The sequence below is a fragment of the Myotis myotis genome, unplaced genomic scaffold (assembly GCF_014108235.1).
Source record: "Myotis myotis isolate mMyoMyo1 unplaced genomic scaffold, mMyoMyo1.p scaffold_m19_p_7, whole genome shotgun sequence".
Taxonomy (NCBI): domain Eukaryota; kingdom Metazoa; phylum Chordata; class Mammalia; order Chiroptera; family Vespertilionidae; genus Myotis; species Myotis myotis.
Genome location: NW_023416379.1, coordinates 83,324,798 through 83,349,738, shown reverse-complemented (window position 1 = coordinate 83,349,738; position 24,941 = coordinate 83,324,798). Strand labels below are relative to the sequence as shown.

The 24,941-nt window shown below is 46.2% G+C and overlaps 1 pseudogene; it reads left to right on the top strand.

Annotated features, from left to right (window-relative positions):
- The window catches only part of LOC118660762, a 29,699-nt pseudogene extending 28,137 nt beyond the window's left edge, over nucleotides 1–1,562 (top strand).
- The last annotated feature ends 23,379 nt before the right edge of the window (nucleotides 1,563–24,941 follow it).

Sequence of the window (24,941 nt, the reverse complement as noted above, 5' to 3'; positions counted from 1 at the left end):
CCCCCAATGTTGGCCTCTGCCCACAGCTGACATGCAGCTGATAGTTTTCAAAACATTAAAAATCATAATTCCCATACAGCTAGAGAGTGAGCACGGGTCAAAGATTTATTGAACTCATCAATCAAGAATGCTGCAAGATGGCCCTGGGCGGGTAGCTCAGTTGGTTAAAGCACCATCCCAATACTCCAAGGTTCAATCTCAGGTCAGAGCCATGCATGATTCAACCAATGAATGCAAAAATAAGTGGAACAACAAATCGATGTTTCTCTCTCTCTCTCTTAAAAAAGAAAAAAAGAGGCCAATTGCGGGCCCACGGCCTGCGCCAGCCTCACGCGCCTTCACTTCCCCCAGACTCGAGGGTCCCTGTGTTGCTTTGGGATGATTGGCCAGAAAATACTCTACTCCTTCTTCTCCCTGAGCCCTACCAGTAACCAGCGGGGTGGCCGTAGCTGAGGAGAGCAGGGATGCAGTGGTCAGTCCTGCCAAGAAGGCCCGAGTGGAGCAGGAGAAGCCCAGCACACCACCCTTGTTGCCACTGAGCCCCAAGCAGTTGGTCTGCCTCCAGAAGAACAAGGCTGCGGCCCTGCTTAGACTCTTGGCTCAAAATGTGCCAGTGGGTTTCTGTGAGAATTGGAAGAAGCACCTCAGCAGAAAGTTCAGAAAACTGTGTTTTTTAAAGCGAATTAGAGGCTCAGTGCATGAATTAGTGCACAAGTGGGGTCCCTTAGCCTGACAGGTGATTGAGGCCTATCAGGGGGCTGACCAGCCAGGGGGAGGGGCTTCGGGAGCACACTGACCACCAGGGGGCAGCTCCTGCCTTGAGCATCTGCCCCCTGGTGGTCAGTGTGCCTCATAGCAACTGGTTGACTGATCATTCTGGCTGTTCCGGTCCTTCGGTTGTGATGGTCATTTAGGCTTTTATATATATAAATGGGATTTGTTGCAGAAGAAAGAAGATATTACACTGTTTATCCACCCCCACACCAAGTCTTCACATGGACCCAAATGTGCAACATAAGAGACGTGAAGGTTGTCATTCTGGGGCAGGATCCATATCATGGACCCAACCAAACTCATGGCTCTGCTTTAGTGTTCAAAGACCTGTTCCATCTCTGCCCAGTTTGGAAAACATTTATGAGGAGCTGTCTACAGAAACAGATGGTTTTGTGCATCCTGACCATGGAGATGTATCTGGGTGGCCAAGCAAGGTGTTCTACTCAACGCTGTGCTCACCGTGGGGCGCATCAGGCCAGTTCTCATAAGGAGAAAGGTTGGGAGCAATTTACTGATGCGGTTGTGTCCTGGCTAAATCAGAACTTGAGTGGCCTCATCTTCTTGCTCTGGGGCTCCTGTGCTCGGAAGAAGGGCAGTGCCATCGATAGGAAGCGCCACCACGTGCTGCAGACCACCCATCCCTCCCCATTGTCATGTACAGGGGCTTCTTTGGGTGCAGACATTCCTCGAAAACCAAGGAGCTGCTGCAAAAGTCTGGCAAGGAGCCCAGGCTGGAAGGATCTGTGACCCTGAACTGGAAGGGAGGGGGTCCTCCGGGCAGTTTCTAGCACAGGGGTGGGCAAACTTTTTGACTCGAGGGCCACAATGGGTTCTTAAACTGGACCGGAGGGCCGGAACAAAAGCATGGATGGAGTGTTTGTGTGAACTAATATAAATTCAAAGTAAACATCATTACATAAAAGGGTACGGTCTTTTTTTTTTTAGTTTTATTCATTCCAAACGGGCCGGATCCAGCCCGTGGGCCGTAGTTTGCCCACGGCTGTTCTAGAAGCTGCTATTGAAGTATTTGTCAGTGACAAAGTGGAATTGAGAAAATAATTTCCCTAGTGATCCTTAAGCACTGTGCAAACCAGGGAAAAAAGTTTCAGTAAAGGGGCCATGTGCCAGGCTGCCCAGGAGTGGGCAGCAGAGACTGTACCCTGTGACCACGTGTCTGTCTCAGGAACTTGGCTTTGGCTTAGAAGACATGTCAAAGCTTTGGGAAGGAGAGGACGTCAAATTCTCTAGACTCTCCTCCCCTCTGTTTCCTTAGTGGTTGAAGATGGGGAGATAAACACCTTTTTAGTATCTAAGTCAGCCGCTACTCTACTCGCTTTTACCTGTAGGTTAAACGTTAGGTTATAAGGCGTTGGGCGTTTTTATATAGAAAGGCCCCCTTCGAACATGGGCCAGGTCCGCGGCCCTTTGATCCTTTACAGAGCCCTCAGGCCCCTCCTGGAAGGAAATGGGATTTTTAAAATTTATTTATTTATTTTTTGCCAGTTCCCAGAAATTAGGGGTCAGTTTCCTGATTGTAGCAGAAAAGAAAATTCCTAAGAAACAGTCCCTGCTGTGAGCCTTCCGACTGGCAGAGGCCAAGAGAAGGGGGCGGGGCCTTGTTTATATTGTTCTCTGGGTGTTTCTAGGAACAAGCAGTGGAAGTTGAACAGGAAGGAGGAGAAAGGGGGATTTTTTTTTTTTTAAGAGGGGAAATGGTTTTCTCCCATGTGTATCTTGAACTGGGAGAAAAGGCCGCATAGTGCCAAATGCTGTTTTTTCTGGATTGAAATCACTTTGGGATACCATTTTCTGAAACACTGAAGAATTTAGCTCTTTTAGAAAATACTTATTTGCATGGTCGATGTGGTTCAGTGGTTGAGGGTCAACCTATGAACCAGGAGGTCACAGTTCAATTTCTATGTGGATGTTTTGTATCTTTTTAATCCCTTGTTGAAGAGACCATCTTTATTAGGTCTGAACCTCCATCCTAGGTCCTGTTAGAGATGCTGTTAGCTGGGCTCAAAGTTAAACCTGCTAGAGTTTGGTAATAAAAGGTTGTGGAAGTTAAAAAAAAGAATCCTGCAATATGCTAAAAGGATATTGGGTGGGAGGAGTTATGTGTTCTAGTACACAGACATTACTTGCATCAGTGTCACATAAAAATTTACCTCCTACAAGTTAACATCTAACTTTACAAAGTCTGGGCTCTTAATCAATCCTATATAATAAAAACGTAGTATGAAAATTGTCCCCTTGACCGGAGTTGTCTGGGAGTTCGACCAGGGGACGGGGCCAGCTGGAGGAAGGGAGGGAGGCCCCGGCCGGCAGCTGGCAGCCACTAGGGACCCTACCAGTGCACAATTTTCATGCACTGGGCCTCTAATATTAAATAATAAGCCTAAGCAACCATCCAACTGTCCGACCGGTAGCTATGATACGCAATGACCACCAGGGAGCAGATGCTCCGACCGGTAGCTATGACGCAGACTGACCACCAGGGGGCAGACGCACAATGCAGGAGCTACTGAGCTGCAGTGACTTGGCAGCTGCGGTTCTTGGGTGACATAACTGGAACCAGAGAGGAGGGAACCCAATTCCGGGGTGCATCACCTGAGAACCGCCCTCTCGCAATCTGGACCCCTCGGGGGATGTTGGACAGCGGGTTTCAGCCCAATCCCCGCAGGCCAGGCTGAGGGACCCCACCTGCCAGAGAAAAGACACTCACTCCACAGATGCCCTTCGAGCCACAGTGCCGCCCCAGGTGAGGCAGGCCGGAAAGAGCCCGCAGGAGGTTGGCTCCAGGGCATGTCCGGCCCCTTCTTGCCCAGTCCCTCCCAGCAGGCCACCTTCTAATTAATTTCCTTCCAATGTGCACAAATCCATGCACTGGGGCACTAGTATTAAATAATAAGTCAAAAAGGCTACATCCTCATAATAGAATCAGAGTACTCTTAGGAAGGCTTATGAACTGATGCTCTAATATGACTCTAAAAGAGGACTTAGTAATTCTTTGTGTTATTTCAAAATTTTAAATATTTCTTAACATAGAGCATGACCAGAGGGGTGCTGTCAGCTTCCCCCTGCCACAAGACATCTTGTGCCGGGGTCCAGCCCCAGCAGGTCCAGGGGTCCCCAAAGGTGTGGACGGAGTCGGCGAAGAAGGAAAGACATGAAGACAGTGTTCAGTTGATCAGCAGCCTAGCCAGGATCTCCAGCCAGGATCTCCAGCCAAGTTCTGGTCTGGATCTCCAGAGAGGTTCTGCCTAGGATCTCCAGCCAGGTTCTGTGTCCATGTTGTCTTGCTAGGTTCTCCAGGTTCTCCAGCCAGGTTCTGTAGCCATGTTCCCTCGCTAGGTTCTCCAGCCAGGTTCTGTCTAGGTTCTCCAGCCAGGTTCAGTTACCAGGTTCTAGTCAAGTTCTCTTGCCAATTTCTGTAGTCAGGTTCAGTCCAGGATCTTTTGCCATGTTCTCTCGCTAGGTTCTGTCTCTAGGTTCTGAGGCCAGTTTCTGTCCAGGAACTTTTGCCATGTTCTCTCCAGCGAAGTTCTTCTGTCTCTAGAGAACGTTCTGTGTAGGTTCTGTGCCTAGGTTCTGTCTCTCTTGGTTCTGTATTCTAAGTTCTGTGTTCTAAGTTCTGTGTCTTGCTGTCTTATTACATCTGTATTTATACCAGTTGATTCAATCCTATCAATCTCTATTACAAAGGTTAGGGCGTTTCCTATCTCCATTCCAGGGAGTAAAGATTATGTAGCTTAAGCATGATTGTTCGTAGTTAAAGTGATTAATTAGCCACCTGGCACTAGTTAAGAGGTTTTATTCCCTCCCTAACTTCAGGGGAAAATCCCTACCTGGGGAAACAACCTTTCTCAGAGACCTTGGTTAAAACACATAGTGCCAAGAAGGTGAGCAAACATATTAAGAACAGTATGCTATATATGCCAGGTCCCTTGAAACAGCAAGCATGGACCGGCTCCCGGCAATCTTGTCCTCCGACCTTCCCAGGACACATGTCCCACTCCACTAGGCTTCAACTCTCCTCATGGGAGTTACTTCATGATTAGAATACAAGACTGAGGCACTGCCTCTGGAAAGCACCCATGAAGATGCCTGGGGCTTACCTGGGACAGGAACCAGAAGAATGGGAGTCTTGTCTATTTTTCTTCCTTTAATGGGTTGGCATTGGATTTCTTTAACTGCTAGATATTACCGTCCAGCCCTCAGGAGATAAGAAACAAACTGAGCATTCACAACGAGAAGGTGAATTCAAAAAATCCAATACTCTACGTATTAAATTACTTTTGCAATGGCCAAAGTTATCCCAGATTTTATCATTTGTAATTTTTTAAATTTTTACTAATTTATTATTTTAATTTTACTAAATTTATTAACATTGGTTAATAAAATTATGTAGGTTTCAAGTGTACATTTCGCAATACATCATCTGTATATTGTATTGTGTGCTCACCACCCAAAGTCTAGTCTCTGTCACCATATATTTGAGCACATTTACCCTCTTCTACCTCCCTCCACTCCCCATTTCCTCTGGTGACCACCATAATTTTGTCTCTGTCTGTGAGTTTTTATTTATTTTTCGTGTTCATTCACTTGTTGCTTTCACATGTACATCCCATATACGAGTGAAATCATATGATTCTTGACTTTTTCTGTCTGACTTATTTCTCTTTGCATGATACTCTCAAAAGTCGTGTATGTTGTTGCAAATGGCAATATTTCATTTTTTCTGATGGCTGAATAGTATTCCATTGCATATATGTACCACATCACCTTTGACCAATCATCTATTAATACTTCAGTTGTTTCCATGTCTTGGCCACCGTGGATAATGCTTCAGTGAACATAGGGTGCATATGTAGAGAAACCACTGAGTTATGAGTTTTATGTTCCATAGTATTGGTTTTTGTTCTAACAAGCGAGCAATTTGTAAATGTTCAATGGGAATATAAGAACTAGATTTGTGTGTTATCTTTCAAGTACATTTTTTTTTAATTTAAAAAGGAAAAAAGAGAAGAACAAGTTATCAGATACCAGGATAGGAGCTGAGACACAGTGAGCAGGTCCAATGAGAATCTTCCATATGGGCACCAGGACCAGCAGGAAGTGTGGGTGTGTGGCCCAACGAGAAAGGACTGATGGAACGTGGAGCCGACAAGTGAGGGAGACACAGAATTTACTTTTATTCATTCAGTGTTTATTCACCAACTACTATGTTCTGGGCATTGAACTAGCAAGATGAATAAACTCAACCTCTCTCTTTCAGGGCTGGTATAGTCAAGGCATTTTTACCCTGGGCTTGTAGAAGAGGCTTCAGGGAGCACCTGAAATTACAAGCATAATATTGTGTTTATGTTCATTTTTCTGGGAAGAGAATCCATGACTTTAGCCAGAATCCCAAACTGTTTGTGTCCTCAGATAGAACCCAAAGAGTAAGTAGACATGAAATATTAAGCAGAGGGCTCAGACTCACAACATTTGTATCATTAGCACCAGAGACCAACAACGTGAGCAAATTGTCATGCAGAATATAAGTAATGCCTGTTTAGAAAGTTTTCTTAGGGAAACTCCACAAACCTCCAGTGTTGAGCTGACCTAGGACAGGGGTGGGCAACCCCTGGCACGCGTGCCAAACATGGCACGCCAGTAACTTTTGCTGGCATGCGAAACCCTCTCTTATTATCTTTCATTTACAATTTTTTTCTTAATATCAACTTTTTTATTTTTCAGATAAATTCAGTGTAGGTACGTCTTAGATAAATAAATAATTTTACATAGCAAGTTATCTTAAAGACCATAGACATGGATTGACAAGAGAGGGGAAGAGCAATTTCTATGCCTCTGCCTTAACTCTCCCTGCCTTCCTAGATCCGACCAGTGTTTTAGTTTCATTCACATATGCTTGTGAATCTTTGTTCTCAGTGATGAATTTTGTTAAGTCTTGTAATAGGAGTAGCCTGGCAGATGAAAGTAGTAGCCCGTGCATATCTCCGAAGGTCACGAAACATAAACCTGATGTAAAATCTCTGTCATCAGTGATGCAGCAGCAAAAAGTCCCACTGATAATATCACACGGAGTCATAAAGTCTTCTGTCGGACTATCAGTGTACATGTATACATTAAAAAGTAAATGTATTTTTCATCATCATATACTGTGTTTTTGTTGCTCGAATGAATTTCATTATTTTTTCAAGGTTCTTCACATACGTACACCTTAAGAGATATCAAGTAGGCGTAAAATGTTCTCAAAGAATTAGGGTTGGCACGCAGAAGAATTTTGAGTCAGAGATTTTGCTGGTTTTGGCACGCACTCACAAAAAGGTTGCCCACCCCTGACCTAGGACAATAGCGACTTACCTGAGCTGCCCTTAAGGTTACCGCTGCTTCTATCTGAAAAGTCCACCTCATTCTCTCTGCTTTCCTGGGGCCACATCCATGGAGTCTTTCTAGAATTTTTAAGCCCTCAGAGGGCCCTTATTCCTCTGAACTTCTGTGTCCCTTGGCCTGTCTGGTCTTATTAATGACTCATGTATTTCTTTTCTGTGCATTGAAAGCATTTTTAGAGCAGGGACTGGAATGCAGAGGGTGTTACTGCTTTGCGTCCCAACAGCATTGGGCTCAGTGCCATCCAAATACAGCCAGTGAATGGGATTAAGTTTTTATTTTTTTGTCTTCTAGGTCCCCTGTGGAGGAGAGGGCGGATTCTTCCTCAGGTCCTCTGGACAGGAAGAGAAAATAGAGAAAGACACAGATGAGAACCGAAGGGGATGGAGTAATGACCAGGACTCCTATGTTGAGAATACAGCCTCCATTTTACTCCAGTTCTAACTTGAACCATTTCCTTCCCGAACTGTTTGGCAGGAAAACATTTTAATGCTGCTGGAGGGAGGTGGGAAAGAAGGTAAGGTAAAGAAAAATGGAGTTTGAAGAGGCAGAAACTGTAAGAAGGAATACAAACTACAGATTCCAGAGAAAGGCGAGAAGCTGTGCAAATAAACAAAGAAGAGGAGAAAGTTCCCCGGACAACATGGGTTCATCATGGTGCATGCGTTGCCCACAGCTATGTTTGCACAAATATATCAGGGGTATCAAGAATGTTATAATGATACTCCATCACCCATGGTTCTCATTTTAACCACTGTAATAAGCAAAACATACAGAGCACATTGCTGGCTTTAAAGACTATAATTTTCTCTGAGGAGAAATATTGCAAAAAGGGAAAAAGAGAGAGAGAGAGAGAAGAAAACATGATATTTTGTTCTGTTCCTAAAAAAAGCATTTTTCCCCTTTCTTTGCTCCTCTTTCCTTTCATTAAACTGTCCTTAAGTGCTTTTAGAGAAAACTAAATAGGCCACAATTCTGGGCTGCTGACTGAATAATTATAAGTCTGGGAGGTTGTCGGGATGGTCAGAGAGAGGCCTGGGTCTCTCTGAAAACCCAGAGACCCGTGGGGACTGTGCCAGTTGTGGCTGGACGCCTCACGTTGAAATGATTTCTCATTTTGAAGGAAAATCAGGGACATTCTTATCCTTATTAGTCCTCTGAGAAGTTGGGCCACTGCCAGATTTTATTGGAAAATTGCAACAAAAGAAATTAGAGATAGTGAGTTCTGCAAGGGCCTTATATTCAAAGGGCTGCGCTAGCAGCATATCGAAACCAGATTATTTCCAGATCAGCTCTGCTCTGTGAACTAAAACATACCCTTTGCTTTTTAAATAGTCACATCTCCTTCAATTGAGATTCTTACTGTTAACTATCGTCAGTTTCTGTGTGTGTAAGAAGTTGTTACAAGATCACCATAGGGAAAGTCACCAAAGAGATGGGAGGGGACTCTGACACCAAACCAAGGGGTTCAAGCCAACTGGACAAGCATCTTCGTGTCTATTGGGACCCAGGAGATGGCTGGGCACAGGGCGAGGGGGCCAGAGAGGCACAACAGGAGTCAGGACACACTGCCCCCTGGAGGACAGGAGATAAATTTACCGGCTCACGTAGAAAGTGGTGACTGCAAGAGGCCTGAGAAGGAATAGGTGCCATGCTTGAATCCCTCTGCATTGCCAATGTCTCAGGCGTGGCCCAGCATGGAGGGAGAGTACAGGCTCGGGAGCCAGACACACCTGGCTGGCATTGTATCTTAGTTTTTGCTCCTCATTTGTTGTGACCTTGTTGGTTGATAGCTACCCTTTCTTGGTTTCTGAAATGAATGGATTGTAGCAGAGAATTTCCAAGTCCCTTCTTATTCTAAATTTCAGAGATTCCTCATTTTCTAGTAACTTTTCTGCAAATGTTATGGATTTGCTCCAGGTCATAAGTATAGCTTCCAGGTGTTTGGTGTATGTGTGTGTGTGGCGGCGGCAGGGGGGGGGGGGGGGGGTTGAAGTAGGTGAGTATCCTCTCTCCATTCCTCTCCTTCCCAAGACTCATGTATCATAACATGCTACCCTAACGTTTCTTAATCTGAGGTCCTCCTGTTCCAGAAGAAAAACTATTTTGGGTGGTGGGTGGGTGAGGGGGTGGTATTAATGTTAGAAATGTGAAAGAAAACAAATCATAATATTATTTGAACTCAACATAGTAAATTGTGACATGTGTTTTACATATCTTTGTTTCCTGACAGTGTAAAGGTCACACATATTAAAATCAGGAAGCTAAAAAGAAAGGAAAATCAGGAGCACCCTCTCAAGAAAAGACTCACAGCCAAGTTAGATTGTGTCTCTCCCTCCCCAGACCCCCATTTTGTTACTCAGCAATATTAGTGTTCATCCCAAGAGACACCTTGTTCTGCCACTAACAGAGAAACACCTTCTCACTGCATTAGGCCCTGAGTCTTGCATTGTAATTAGCGTTTCAAGGTTTCTAAGTTCTGCTGAATTTTCAAATTCTTTCCTCCCAATCCCTTGGGGTTAGATGTCCATTCGAGACCCAGTTCTCATGAAGCTCCCAAGGCGAGAGGTACAGCTGCCCATCCTTAGGCGTTCCCACCATGTACGCCCCATAACACGGACTGAATTGCGAGAGTCCTTGACCACCAAGGAGAATGGCCCGCAGCTTGGGAGGCTGGTCTGGGTCAGAGAGACCGGTTTGGCCACTTGTCATTTGCAGAAGGGATCTCCATGAGCTGTCATAAATTTGAGCGACCAGTATAGGCACAGTAAGAAAATGATTGGATGTGGATATCTTGTAGTGTTTAAAAGAAATGGTACTTAAAATAGAACCAGAATTACGTAGCTCAGTGCAAACGTTCTCTGCTCTCTTGCGCCAGCGGTGACTTTTGAAGCTCATAAAGCAGTTGACTGTGCTCAGAAGCCTCAGCTAGAGACCTGGCCCTCCCACCTCCCCGGCCCTGGGTGAGCCTGATGTCCCGTCCTGGCCTTGCACTGGGAGCCAAGCATCATGCGTCCTGTGAAATCAGTGGTTGGTTGGCTTGTTAATCTCTCTGTCCCAGTTCCCCCCGTGCCAATGTAAGCTCAGGGAATGTGTTAAAGTCTCCAAAGGAGCAGTCCCTTCAGCATTGCGATCCAATGCTCCCTCCAAACCTCCATGCCCCTCTCGTCCAGCTCTCTTTCCAAGAAGTCGTTTCCACTTGAGGCTCCCACTTTATAAATGTCAGGCTGGCTTCTCTCATTGTTCTCTCACAAAGAGCCCTGTGAAAGGGGGATTTGGGCCATATTTTCTTCTGCTTGGCAGGGTTCCCATGCGAGCTGTAGAGAATTCTCTCCGTGTATTGCACGCGGGGCATGGCGTTGTCATGCTGTGGCCTCACAAGTTGCACAGGAGCAAAGACAGAGCCCACATGCTTTGTAGAGAGAAAGCATCTAATGAATACTTGTTGGATTCCTACAATTAATAACGACGCTACTTTTATACTTCCTTTTGCATTAATAATGTTTGGTGGGAGATGGTGGCTAAAGGAGTCTGCATTTTACCAAGCACCTTTCTGTGCCAACTTCTTGTTGGCTGAAACTTGAGTCCACCCTAGGCAGAATTGTTGCTGAAGAATGTCCCTCTGGAACTGCCTGCCTATCCCCTTCTGCCACAGCCCCTCCTTGGTCAAGAAGAGACCCTTCTATAGCCCTCTAAGTTCTTGATACTGTTGCCCCCCACATCTGAGTATGTATTTCTACTTACACCTGGTCTGTGACTATCAGTCCAAACTTGCTGAAATATAAAATAAATATAAGTTCCTTTTCCTGGAAAAATATATTTGCATTGAATAGAAGATTTTTAGAAGATCCTGTGCTCTCACTCCCAGAGGTGGCTTTGCATAAAGCGATTTAGCAATAGGATTTTAACAGCAAGTATTATAATAATATATTTCTCCTTTGGGATTAATATGCTTATGAAGGAAGTCTGTTGCTTCATATGTAATATAAAGATAATATAGTATAATATAGTATACCTCTAGTTGATCATCAGTAATATTTGATGAATAAGTATGAGGCAACCAGCTAATGTAATAATTTGAGAGGTAATATACACGGATGAATGTAATCCTGCTCATGTAACATATTTGCATCTTCCACACTTCTCTTCAATGGCTTCAACCACTTTGATTGAGACAGAAAGTTCCAATACGGAGGTTCCAAAGTACCCAAGCCCTGGGACTCACAGCCTTGTGTAATCCCCTTCCCTTGAATGCTTTGCTTCTACCCAATAGAACACTGCAGCGTTGATTAGGTTATGCGATCGGGTTACACTTCTCTGATCGGTTACAAAAGATTGTCACTTCCTTCTGGTTTTAATGAAGTGAGTTGTCAAGTTGGAGAGGCCCTTAAGGCCAGGAGCTGAGAGCAGCCCTTGGTTAATAGCCAACAAGGAGCCGAGCTCCTCCACTCAACAACTCCTAAGGAACTGAATCCTGCCAACAATCGTGCAAGCTCGGAAGCAGGTTCTTCCCCAGTCGAAACTCGAGATTAGACCTCAGCCCCAGATGACACCGTGACTGCAGCCTTGTGAGACATCCTGAAGCAGAGGATCCTGCTGGACGGTGCCCAGACTCCTGCCCCACAGCAGCTGTGAGATAATATATGTGTGTTGTTTTAAGCTGCCTCATCGTGCTCATCTGTTCTGCAGCAATAGAAAACGAATACACTGGTCTTTTATCCCATTTGTCCTCCAAGTTGTCAGCCTTCCCCAGTGACATTTTAAATGCAATTAGCCTCGGGAAAAATGCCCAAAATTGAGAACTGAGTGATAGGCCAGGTCTTGGGGAGTTGCTTCTCCCCATCTTGTCTTCTTCCTCAACATGAAACTTCATAGCATTTGCCAAGTTTCTCAGTCTCTAAAGCCTTACAGTTCTGACTGAATGACTAAACTGGAGCCAAGAAATCCTTACCCTGTGTCTCCTTATCTGAGTCCACAGTGATGTCCCTATGGAGGTCCACCTTGGTCCTTAGAGATGCCCTTCTCCCTGTCCATGTGAGCCTCTGTCTGAAGGAAATGCAGTCCCTCCAGCAGTGGCTATAAACCTTTGGTTCATAAATCATCTCAGAAGTTTGTTCAAATAACAGCTTTGAGCCTTAGCCATAGAAAGCCTGATTCAAGGAATCAGAAGCGGGGTCCAGGAATCATAATTTTTAACATGTTCCCAGGGGTTCTGATGGTTATGGTGAATTTCCAGGCTTGAGAAACCCTGACCCAGAGGCCCCAAAACATTTCAGAAGGTTTCCCAAAGAGCACCCTTGACATCAAAATGTCTATATTTCAATGACCTGCCAACACAGTTTGTAATTGGCCTTGTGAACTTGAGAACATTAGCTAATTAAACTCTCTAGATCTCCGTTTTCATGACTGCCATATAAATGGACTGATCTAGATATTGTCCTTGTCTTATAACCTAGGATTTAAGTAATGAAGGGGATAGTTTAATAACAAAATGAGAGTAAACAAATGGCACTTACTCCTTAACAGACACTCTGCTTTAAGCCCTGTAGCTCTTACAACAATCTTATGCAGTAGGGGCCATTATTAATCTCATTTTCCAGATGGGAAGCTGAGGCCCAGAAACACCGACTTATCCATGGTCACACAGCTAGCAGATATTATAGTCAGGAACCAAATACCTTTGGGGGGATTTGTAGTCCATGCTTTTAAACACGGTGCTAGACCACCTCTCTTTCAAATTATAAGTGTCAGGTAATGAGGAGACCAGCTGGATGGAGCCAGGTCCAACAGAGAGCAGGGAAAGTAGGGGTGCAGAAGGGCAGTGGGTTGAGATGGGATAGAAGTGGGGGCTTGAATACTATGTAGAGGAACTGTTGACTACCCTATTGACCTTCCCTCTTCACTCTTGCTAAGCATAACTCCAAATTTTCTTCTTGCAATCCCAGGGGATAAATATGACTGTTCCAGTGCACTTACAGCTACTCTCTTCCCCATCGCCAGTGACTCAATTCAGCCAATAAGATGTAAGTAAAACTCTGCTAGGGGGTCTGTAAAAAATAATTAATATTAATATTAATAAATATGTGTGAGTAAAAGCCTTTCTGACCCCTCCCCACCTTCCTCATTGATGCTATGGTGTGAAGGTGTGATGCTTGGGCCTTTGGCAGCCTTCCTGCAGCACTTAGGGGGAAGATCAGAGAATCATGGAAATGCCAACCCAACTCCTTGGTATTCTGACTTCGCAGAGCTGCTGAATCTAGAACCACCTCCCTCTTGTGTTTATGTAAGATAACGCAGTGCCTTTATCACCTGGACCACTGCCAGGTGAGCAACCTGCCGCATGCGGCCAAACGCATCCCAACTGATAGGGATTATCCCAAGAAATCAGGGTCATTAGTGAAATAATACTAATATGAGTTATCAGCACTATTGTGCTTCCACACGTAGTACCTCACTCCGTTAAAAGTGAAGGAGCTCCCGCTTTGGAGTTAGTGCCTGGGTGTGAGTCCCAGCCCTGACTGAAGGATCTGTGAGAAGTCCTCCTCCTGAGCCTCGGTTTCCTTGTCTGTAACGTGTGGAGATTAAATGAAATCATATGGTATGGCATCCAGCTCAGTGTCCAGCACTAATCTATCCTAGAAGGGAGATAGATTGACAAAGATAATAACAGCAAATAATTATTGCGCTCCTACTGCGTGCTTGCTTCCGTGTCGAGAACTTCAGGGTGTTATTTCCATCAGTCATCTTGGAGCTCGGTATTGTTGGAAGCCCCATTTCCCCTTATTCTTCTGAGCCACCAGAGTCCTCTGAGGAAGAGGAGGCAGGGCAGGTGCAGTCATCTGAGGAGGAGGTGCGGTGAGTGGAAGTGGCTTGCTGCGGGTTACACGATGGCAGAAGCGGACATAGCTCAGGTTTCTTCATTCAAAATCCCACATCTGCATCATGGCATGTCAGTGACCTATCCCACTCTCTGCGTGTCTCGTGCCCGAGGGTGACGACTTGCGTTTGCCGGCCTTGCCTGCCAACAAATGCGGCAGCATCCGTGGTGGGTATTCACAGTGTCCACCAGCACACACTCTGACGGAGGAGAAACTGCAGTGCCTTGCGTGTCTCAGAAGAGGCCTGTGGCTTCCACCTGATGTGTCCAGAACATCCGTCGGGAGGCCTGGACCGACCGGATTTAATGAGGTTGTTAGGCAGCTCCCGTGGTGGTAACAAGGGGCCTTGTTAGGAGAAGTTTCCCATCCCTGAGGAGTTCTTTGCAGGGTGATGGACCACATTGTCGATAGTGGGAGGTCTGGAGAAAGATCCGGGCTCCTCTTATGTGGAAAAACTCCTCGGAGCAGGTACACAATCTTTTCCACTTCCTTGCGGGGACCACCCACGTGCGCTGTGCGCTGGAGTGGGGAGGGTAGGAGGCCATGTGTTTTTACTTAGGTGCGGGTCGCTCATGTGTGTAAGTGTCACTGCCTACATTGTTTCAGCCTCGCGAGGCCCCTGGATGCTGAACAGTGGCTCTGACTCCTGTTTTTGATCGTGCAAGTTGAGAGAGAATCAAGCAGTTAGAGGAGGACTGAGTCGTTTGCACACCTTCCTCACTAGCCAGAGGGTCGAGTGCGTGTTCCAAGTTCACACAGCTGGTTCGAGGCACAGCCAAGCCCAGGAAACTGGAGCTGCTACAGATCAGAGCAGAAAGAGCTGGGGGTGCTGAGGAGTCCCCCGGCCTGGATGCAGCTTTTTCAGAAAACAGGTCATCAGAGTTGCCTGTGACGATCAGGAGTAGACTCAGCAGTGTCATTCACATATGTCCCCAGGTCATCCTACAAGTCACGGGCTACTGTTCTAGCCATTGCACAGATGGGCATGGCCTGAGGGCACAGAGCCAGGAGGGGACAGAGTTCTTTCCACACTGCTCACGGCTAGCAGGATCCAGGGTGCCCCGGGCTGACCCCGGCTCACCTCTTCCCTTCGATGGTGGGAACGCGGCTTCCCTAGTTTAATTTCAGAACCTGAGGATCCTGAATCTACACTGTCCCGTTGCCACCTATTTTTCCCATGCCCTCTTTCCACATGTGTGTCCACTGTCGGCAGGCAGTTCCACGAGGATGTGTAGCGTGGGCTACATGCAGCGCTGTGATTTGAGGGCTGCCGAGGCCCCCAGCCTGAATCCCCTCGCTGGTGTCTCGTTGCTGAGAGCTAAAATTTAAAGCCCAGCTCTTGATTCCAGTCCTATTTGAATGCAGACCTTCCTTGTGCAGACCGTGTGCCCCATAATTCTTGATAGTTTAACTTCTCTCATTTGTACCTGGAGTTTTTCCAGCTTGCAGCCTGGAAAACTAACAATATGAGAACATGCAGCTCTCAGGAACGAGGGAGAAACTGGACGGAGGGAGGAAAGAGGAGTGAACCGGGAGCTGAAGGGCCCATTGGGCCACATCCGCTGCGTCTGAATCTGAACTCAGCGCTTCCCACATCCCCCCTGCCTGAGGCCAAGGCAAGACCCTCAGGGAGCAGGGGCACAGCAGAGCCAGGGGACCCGCGGGCAGTGGGTGTTCGCAGTGAGCTCTGGGGAGGTCGCCCGTGGGTGGCACCGAAGCCGGGCTGTGGCATTTCCATCCCGTCTGATGAGGCCAAGCGGCCCAGTGTTCCCAGGGCAATCCCAGCACAGCTCATTTGTGCATGTTTTACAATGGTGTTGATAAAATCCCCATGGAGCCCTGGAGCATGTGTGAGGAGTTCCCACCAGAAATCTAAACAACGCCCTGACGTTGCTGACAGCTTAATAATGTGACAAAGTTCAGCTCGTTCAATGACAGGGACAGGAATGCAGCTGGGCCAGCCTGACCTGGAGCTTTAAAAATACCCCCCAGCTCCCACCCACCATTTGACAAATAACCTTTTCTTAGCCTCCTTGAAGGCACCAGACAGAACCAAGTGCCACGCAGGGGCCACATGCCACCGTTAAAATGTTAAATGGAGTGGCAGGGGCCACCAGAGTCACTGGGGGCTGACATTTATCTTTATTATTATTATTAATAATAATGCATATATTGCTTTATGGTGCATTCCAGGGTTTTTTGCACTCCTAAATCACGCAGCTGTACATCAGCAGGCCCGATAAATCACCCAATGAACCCAAATTCAATGCAGCTGGCAAGCCAGATCCGAGAGGGGCCGAGTTCACTTAATTGAGCTGCAACAGGGACCCGACGGGCGTTGCCCAGAAAATCAGAATCACAGCCATGTTGCCGGTGACATTTCAAGAGCTCGACGTGAACTGCTGGCTTCAGCTTGAATTTTATAAGAGGGGGACGGGTGCAGGGAGAAGCTCAGACTTCAACAAGTATTTAAACTCTGGGGTTGTTTTCTTTCTTTTTTTGTTTGTCTGCCTCAAAGCCGGCACAGACAATGAGCTCCACATTTAGAAATTTCAGTAGAAGGAATTCCTTTTATTTTTTTTTCCTTCTTTCTCTAGCTTCTTCTCATTTCTTCTGCCCGTGCCCTCCTCCACTCCATGGCCCTTCCCAACAAAAAGAACACGGAAAGTAAGGAGCCACGGGATTTGAGTTGGAGCCAATTTAATGGGCCAAGAGGTTACATATGGAGCCAACAAATCACGGGACCATGAAGGATATTACTGATTTAAAGTTATGTATGTGAAAGCCCAAATCTTAACAGCATTCATAAAGGTAAAGGTAACGAATGGAGAGTTTAACCGACAGAAAATGGGCTTTCTCCCTGGCTGCCCTGCCTCCCTCTTCAAAATTGCAGGGCATCTCAGCTGGCGAAGGCCTCCTGGCCACAGATTCTCCTCTTAGCTGAGCTGATGAGCGGACAGCCTCAACCTTCCTTACCAGCAGGCAGGCTCACTGGCTCCTGCATTTATAGGAGGCCTCAGACACCACCGGTGGTTTATTTTTGTGTACACGAGTGTGTGTGTGTGTGTGTGTGTGTGTGTGTGTGTGTTTCTTCTTCAGATGTTTTGGGGTTGCCAGAAAAACCATGCCTTTTCCCCCTTAATTTTGAAAACTGTGTGTAATTTCAGAGAAATCTGATCCATGTGTTTTAGATTCATTTGCACTTAATCATGAAAATCTCTCTGCAAAGAGCTATTTTCTCTCCCAGAAGACTCTGGTGCCCTTTTTAATAAGCCCTGTAAGTGCCCTTCCACCCAGGCCACCCTCTCCAAGTGCAGAAGGTTGAGTTTGGCCAAAGGAAAACCAACCTGACCACCGAGGGCATGGGTCTGGTTTGAAATGTCAAACTCATGAATTTTGACCACGTTCTGGCAACGGGGAAATGACTGTCCCTGGCCCAGTGTTTACATGTCAGAGAAAGAAGCTGAAGGCCTTGGATGGGGAGGGATGGTCTGGTGGTGGTGGGGGGGGGGGCTTCAGGAGGTCAATGGGGGAGAAGGGGGGACATATGTAATACTTTCAACAATGAAGAATTATTTTTAAAAATAAAGAGAAAGAAAAAGGAGGAGGAGGAGGAGGAGGATGAGGAGGAAGAGGAGGAGGAGGAGAGGGAAGGAATGAGAAAGAGAGAGAGAGAGGAGGGAGGTACAGATAACTCTAGAGCATTACCCCATGGCCATTGGCACGTGAACATTATCCTCTGGTTCACGGGTCCAGGCTGCTTCTTTGAGGTTCTTTGAGAAAGAACCTCACCTCCCAAAACACCCGAAACCCTCCTGGATAGCTTCCAAGGGCCATGGCATGACTGTGAGTCCAGGACACATATTTCCCCACCCTTCATCCACAGCAACCAACGGCTGCATTGAAGCCACAATGACATTCCTTCGATCCAAAACAAACATGTCATTACCAATCTCAGATTAATTGATGCCATTTGTGTGCCCTGCCTGTTGGGTTTCAGTTGGAGCCGGCCCGGCAGCAGCAGCCACCGCCCTGGAAAACCTCAGGGCGCTCACAGCTTGGCCCCTGGTGGGATGCCCTTAGCTGTTCCTCTTACCCTGCGACTCCAGGCCTTTCCTCCTCCCCACCCCCTTCCCACTCTGAGGCTTTGGGCAATTTTCAGATAAGTTTCCAGTGGAATGAGATGATCTATAGAACTGCATTTTGCTTTGAGTAAATGTTTGTACTGTGTTCATTAATGATAAGATACACATTTGCTTTTGTTTCAATACCCCTGAAATTAGGATATTCCTTACAATCAATGATGAGAAAGAACTGTGGTGAGGTTGTGGAAAGCTTTCCCCTTCCTAGTAGTACATAAAATAATACTGCATTTATTTTATGCCCCAGAGAGATTTTTGATGACTTTTCGAAGCACTGTAATAAACGTTGACCTTTCTTGCTCATTCCTTCACCGTTCATTCTTCAATGAGAATGTATTGACCACATGCTTGGCTCTATGCACAGTGAGGAGGACAGCAGAAGAGTGTTGAGCCCAGCTGGCATGGCTCAGTGGTTGAGCATCTACTTATGAACCAGGAGATCATGGTTTGATTCCAAGTCAGGCAAATGCCCAGGTTGTAGACTTAATCCCCAATGGGGGCATGCAGGAGGCAGCCAATCGATCAATGATTCTCTCTCAACATTGATGTTTCTCTCTCTCTTCCGCTCCCTTCCTCTCTGAAATCAATGAAAAATATATTTTTCTCTCTTTTTTGTTCAATAAAAATATATTTTTTAAAAAGAAGAGTGTTGACATGCCCCCTTCAGAAAGTTATAATTTAGTTCTAGACATAAGTGCATACATGACCAACTATGTGCAGTGCTAAATTAGTGGTGTGACCAGAAAGTGGTGCAGCAAGTCAGGATGGAGCCACTGAGTGGGGGGAGAGACTCTAAAATGGGAGGCAGGTTGGTTAGCTCTGGGACCCAAGGAAGTCAACCCTCACCTGTAAAATGAGAGGGTGCTGTCAATCAAGTGCCTTGGGGTGCCTTCCATAGAACTGAGTCAAAGGGAATACTTTGAGAGAAAAGGGTCCACAGGGAGGGTGGGCCATTGAGAAATGTCACCGTATTCCATATTAGCATACTATGGCTCTGAGATGTTCTACACTGTAGGACTGTTTAAATTTAAACAAACTCAGTGTTAACAAAATCCTTAATTTCACTTAATAGTCATTGCTATAACAAAAACGTAGCAAAACTCTAAGGTCTCTTCCAACTCTAACCTGACCTGGAGGGACATGTGGGGAGAAGAAAGCCACAGAGAAATGGTGCAAGCTGTGGTCACAGCAGGAGGGCCTCTGGCATGGGGGAGGGGGGGAGGTCAGTGCTGAAAGGAAGCCTTTACCAATTGATCAATTAATTGGTACTTAATAGAGTTTAAAACATATAGTGTACTTAATAGAGTTTAATACATCTATATATATAAAAGCCTAATATGTAAAGTGTCCCCTTGGGAGTTTGACCCACCAGCAATTCAATTGCTTGCTATGATGTGCGCTGACCACCAGGGGGAGGCACAGAACAAAGGAAGGCCCCAGCTGGCAGCAGGCAGCTGCTAGGGACCCTACCTGTGTACGAATTTTGTGCACTGGGCCTCTAGTATAGTATAATTTACTAATAATAGCATGTAGTCAAATAAATAGAGTATACTGTGCTGGTGCTGGAAACTCAGAAATAAGTGAAAGTCTGCCCCTGACCTCAAGTGGCTTCTAATCAGGAAGACACTGGGTGTGAAATAAACCACAGTAAAATGTGTGCCTGGCTTGTCACCGAGGTAGAAACTAGTGCTGGAGGAACCATGCATGTCTGCAGGAAATCAATGAAGGCTCCCACAGGAGGAGCCATCAGAACTGGATCTAGAAGGAGGGATATGAAGATCTGCGTGCTTGGAAAAGAAGCAGAAAGAGAGCATTCTAGGCAGAAAAAGAAGATCAATAAAGAGAAAAGGACATGAGAATGTTTAAGTAGCTTGTAGTGGCCAGAGGGCAAGATACATTGTGATGAAGGGGGGAAACAGGCTGACTAGTTAGGTTGGGACCAGACCATGAAGGGTCTATATCAGCAAGTAACAACGACAACAACAAAAAGAAGAGAGTAGCCCTAACCGGTTTGGCTCAGCGGATAGAGCATCGGCCTGCGGACTCAAGGGTCCCAGGTTCGATTCCGGTCAAGGGCATGTACCTTGGTTGCGGGCACATCCCCAGTAGGGGTGTGCAAGAGGCAGCTGATCGATGTTTCTCTCTCATCGATGTTTCTAACTCTCTATCGCTCTCCCCTCCTCTCTGTAAAAAATCAATAAAATATATTTTTTTTAAAAAAGAGAGTAATTATCTCCCACAGTAAGGAGCCTGGAGGTCCATAATGAGAGGGTCTAGGACCGGCTCAGTAGCCCAGCGATGCCTCCATCCCTCTACTCGGCTATTCCTCAGAATGTTAGCTTTTCACCCTTATGCTCGTTGCCTCGTATCAACAGTTGGCTGCCACAGGACCAGGCATATTTCTCATGAATGATATGCCTTACTCTTAAATGTAGGCATGTGGAAGTATCCTATAGTCAATAAAGTCAGGTTTTATTTTTACAGAGAGAAGTAATGTAGCAGGACACACGTTTTAGTATGACTGGCTGCAATGTAAAGGCAGGAGTGGAAGAAGAGAGATTGGAGGCAGGAGACAGTATAGGACTGAAACTATCTAGGTAGAAAGGCATTGCATGCTGACACCAGATCTCCTGTGGGATTTGGAAGAAGGAGGAAGTAGAAAAAGTGTTTTCCTTTAATCACAGAAGACAATCTAAGAAGCCCAGAAAACTTCCCTCCCCTCTTGTTGGCTAGCATCTGGTCGCATGGCCACCCCTAGCACAAGGATGGCTGATGAGCTGAGTCTCTGGCAAAGGAGAATGCAATAGCCATGTGACCACTCAGGCTTCCCTCACTGCAGCTGAGCTGTGACCCGAATGAGAAATTAATCCTTTACTTTGTTCAGCCCTGAGATACAGCGGTTACTGGTTACAGCAGGGAGACCACCTTTTCCAATGCCCGGGAACTAAGGAAGACTCTTGCATGAGGAATGGGACTTAAGGCTGAACTACGACAATCTCAATTCTGGGCAAGAAGGCATATTGGGGATAATGTACTTCTCATTCTTTCATCTCTCCTGAATTTAATTATGATTTGTAAATGCCCAAAGGGTGACAAATTGTCAATAATACCATGAAAAGGGCGGTGTACTTCATGAAATTAGTTTTTTTTAAATCCCAACTTTTTCATCAAGAGTAAAAAAAAAAAAAAAAAAAAATGCAGCTGGCCAGTGTGGCTCAGTGGTTGAACATTGACCTATGAACCAGGAGGTCACGGCTCGATTCCAGTCAGGATACATGCCCAGGTTGCGGGCTTGATCCTTAGTAGGAGGCCTGCAGGAGGCAGCCGATCAATGATTTTCTCTCATCATGATTGTTTCTATCTCTCTCTCGCTCTCCCTTCCTCTCTGAAATCAATAAAAAACTAAAACTAAAAACTAAATTAAAGGCAATTCAATCAAGAGATCTAATTGAGAGGCTGCCCATTACCAACTTGAGGATTACCCTTCCCCACATATTTTAGTCATGTTGTGCCCATGATGTCAACAGAAGACAATTCAAAAGCAGGTCTGATTGAAAGGGTGGGAGGGTAGTCAGGTCTCCAAAGAGGAAGCTCTCCCAGGATGCTTCCTTCCCCACTGTGGATACAAATCTGACAAAAGATGAAAAGACGGGGAACTGCAACTTTTTGGACATTGTCTCAATCTAATTTCAAACACAAGGAAGGCTGATAGAAAGAAAGTCACAGAAGCCCAGAGAAAAAGTGCCCCACTCATTCTAGAGCTCCTACAAGCTAAGGGAACACTGTGCTTCAGATGTCTCCAATAGGCTTTAGGAAGATATATTCAAGAGCTTCGGAGAAAAATAAAATATGATGTCATGTCAAGAAGCGTCAAATGTGGAAATGACCCAAGAGGGATGAGAGGCCCTCAACATTCTGAAAACATAAAAACATAAGCTTTGTGACTTCCTCACAAAGTCCCCAACTAGAGTAACCAATGTGACATAGAAACTACGTCAGCAAATTCCCACTAGATGAAAAGTAAGGGAACATAACTGAAGATGGATGCTGAAGGGTGGGACCAATTGGCTAGAACAGTAGCTGAAAGGAGACATGCCAAATGAGCTGAGCTTTTTAGCCGTCTAAGACTACCACCAGGGGCTCTTTCGGTTCTCTTCAGAACAGGTCCTGAAATATGGCTGGTCTGTGGTCATAGGTGGTGCCACGTGGCACGAGGGAGCAGAATCCTCACCACCTGGCCAGGTGCAGCCTCACTCCTGACACTGCCCAGGCTTTTGCCTCAGCATCTGGGTCGGTAACGCAAGGTGAAGCCCAGAGAAGACACTTTGCCTAGCCCTCTGCCAGTTGGAGAGTGTTCTCTGAGCGGCCCCACCCTGAACAAGTGTGTCCTGTCCTCGTCTGTTTCAGTCACACCTGCGCAGACCCCTTTCATCAGCCCAGCTTCAAGTGGCAATTTAAACCTTTTAAGGCCACCTGTCGAGCACCCACTTGGTAGATTTCCTTTTATCACCGGCTCAAGGGGAGTAACTGGATAACATAATTATGGGGCAGGAGGACAGGGCGTTTTGATTTGTGTTCTTTGAGGATTAGCCAAGTGCTCCATTGCCAAATCCATGATCACCTGAAAGGAAATCTGAAGGGAGAACCTGCCAAATACGTCCTCCAGGTGCTCTTCAGGCAAACAGCTCTGCAAATGGGCATTTTCTGCCCTTTGCTCGGCACTGCAGAGCTCAGAGGCGTTTGGGTGGACAAAGCTGGTGGGTGCCTCCTTGCAGGATGAGGTGGAGGGAAGCAAAGGAAGACATTTTCCAAATGCCTGGAGCCAGGGCCAGCCAGTGGGGAAGCCCTTTGGATGTGGGATGATATGGAGCCAGACCTCTGATTGCCTGGACATTCCTGGACATTACCTGTGCCCCATTCAGTGCAGTAGCTCTTGAATGCTCATGGGGGTGCCTGGGAGGAGGCACGAGCAGGCTGCTTGGCTTCAGGCTCCAGGGCATGGGATGCTGACATCCCACCTTCGGTGCAGCGGGCAGCCTCTCTGAAGATGCTGGAGCGACCTTCTGTTTTGGCTGGAATATGTGGAAGCTGAACAGGGAAGGGGCACACGTATGACATCATTTAGGAATAAGCAGATACATGGTGCATTCATTTCTTAGGGCTTCCACGGCTAAGTACCACAATCGGGATGTCTTAAAACAACAGAGATGTATTTTCTCTCAGTCCAAAATCAAAGTGTTGGCAGAATGCACTTTCCCAAAGCCTCTCGGGCAAACCTTTCCTTGTCTCTTCCAGCTGCTGGTGGCCCCAGGTGTCTTTGGCTTGTGGTAGCATGACTCCAATCTCTGCCTCTGTCTTCACACAGCCAAGCTTCCTCAGTCTGTGTGTGTGTGTGTGTGTGTGTGTGTGTGTGTGTGTCGCGCAAATTTCCATCTTCTTATAAGGATGCCAGTTCTACTGGAGCTGGGCTCACCCTGATCTAGTATGGTCTCTAGTATGATCTAGACTGACTACATCTGCAAAGGCTCTATTCCAAATAAGGTCCCACTCACAGGTAGCAGGTGTTAGGAGTCCAACATATCGTTTGGGGAGATAGAATTCAACCCATAACACATGGATATGTAAAAAAGCAAAGTTACTATCCATATCATTTACCCTAAGAATACCTGGAATGCTGTGGGGTCTTGTATCTATGGTCACCTGAACTTTGAGTTCACCCACTAAAAGGGCCGATGGCTTTTTTATGTATTTTGTTCTCATTCTAAAAAGAGATAACTTATATGATGTAATATAATGTACAATAAACTCATGTGTAATAGAAGTATAATACAAATATAGAAGGGAGCCGTTAGCCAGATGGGCAGGGAAGCCCCTGGGGACCTAATTATCACTGTGAGGACTCTTGAAGCTCGGGGGGTGGGGGGTGGGGGGGGGTGGGGGGTGGGGGGGTGGGGGGTGGGGGGGTGGGGAGGAAGGGGACAGGGGGGAGAATTTGAAGAAGTGTAAAAGGTGATCTATGAAGCTTAATGACTAGAATTCCACTGGTGCCTCCTTCTTGTTATAGCATGACTTGTAGAGGGTGCATGGTTAAAGAAACACTAAGAAGACAACATCAGACTTTAGGTTCTCGGAAGGTCCAAGTGGTTGGAGACTGTTGGGTATTCACAGAAGCCCCAGTTCAGAGAAGGGGACTGAAGTGAAAGAACACAAATCCCTGGGGCCTGAAGCACAAAGCCATGTGTGGTCTGATTTCACACTTGGGCCCTTGAATGGGCTTTGCAAACCAAGGCTGCCCAGGGATTCTCCGCAGCCACAGGTCCCCTCACCTAATGTTGGATCTCTGTATGATATGGGGTATTTTCTATTGATCACGTTCCTTACTTTAATGCTGCAGGAAGGGTCTGTTAACTGGGATTCCCATTGTCACTAGGGTTTCAGGAAAAGGGGATAATGCTAGAAACATTAAATCAATCACCGGGGAAAGAAAATGTGTGGACATTGATGCTGGTGGTTGTGCTACAAGCCAGGTGGAGAACCAAGGGATGGATTTGGAAGAGAAGCATGACGGCCAATTATAACTTTGCTCCAAGATCCTAGAGGTTAAAACTATAACCCCCATGCGTTCATCTGAACATGTCATAAACAGATCTTGACACATATTACATAATTTTTTAAATAGGCACGTAGCCTTGTAGCAGATTCACATGATTCAAATAATAAAACATAAAAAGATGTACAGAGAAAAATCTCC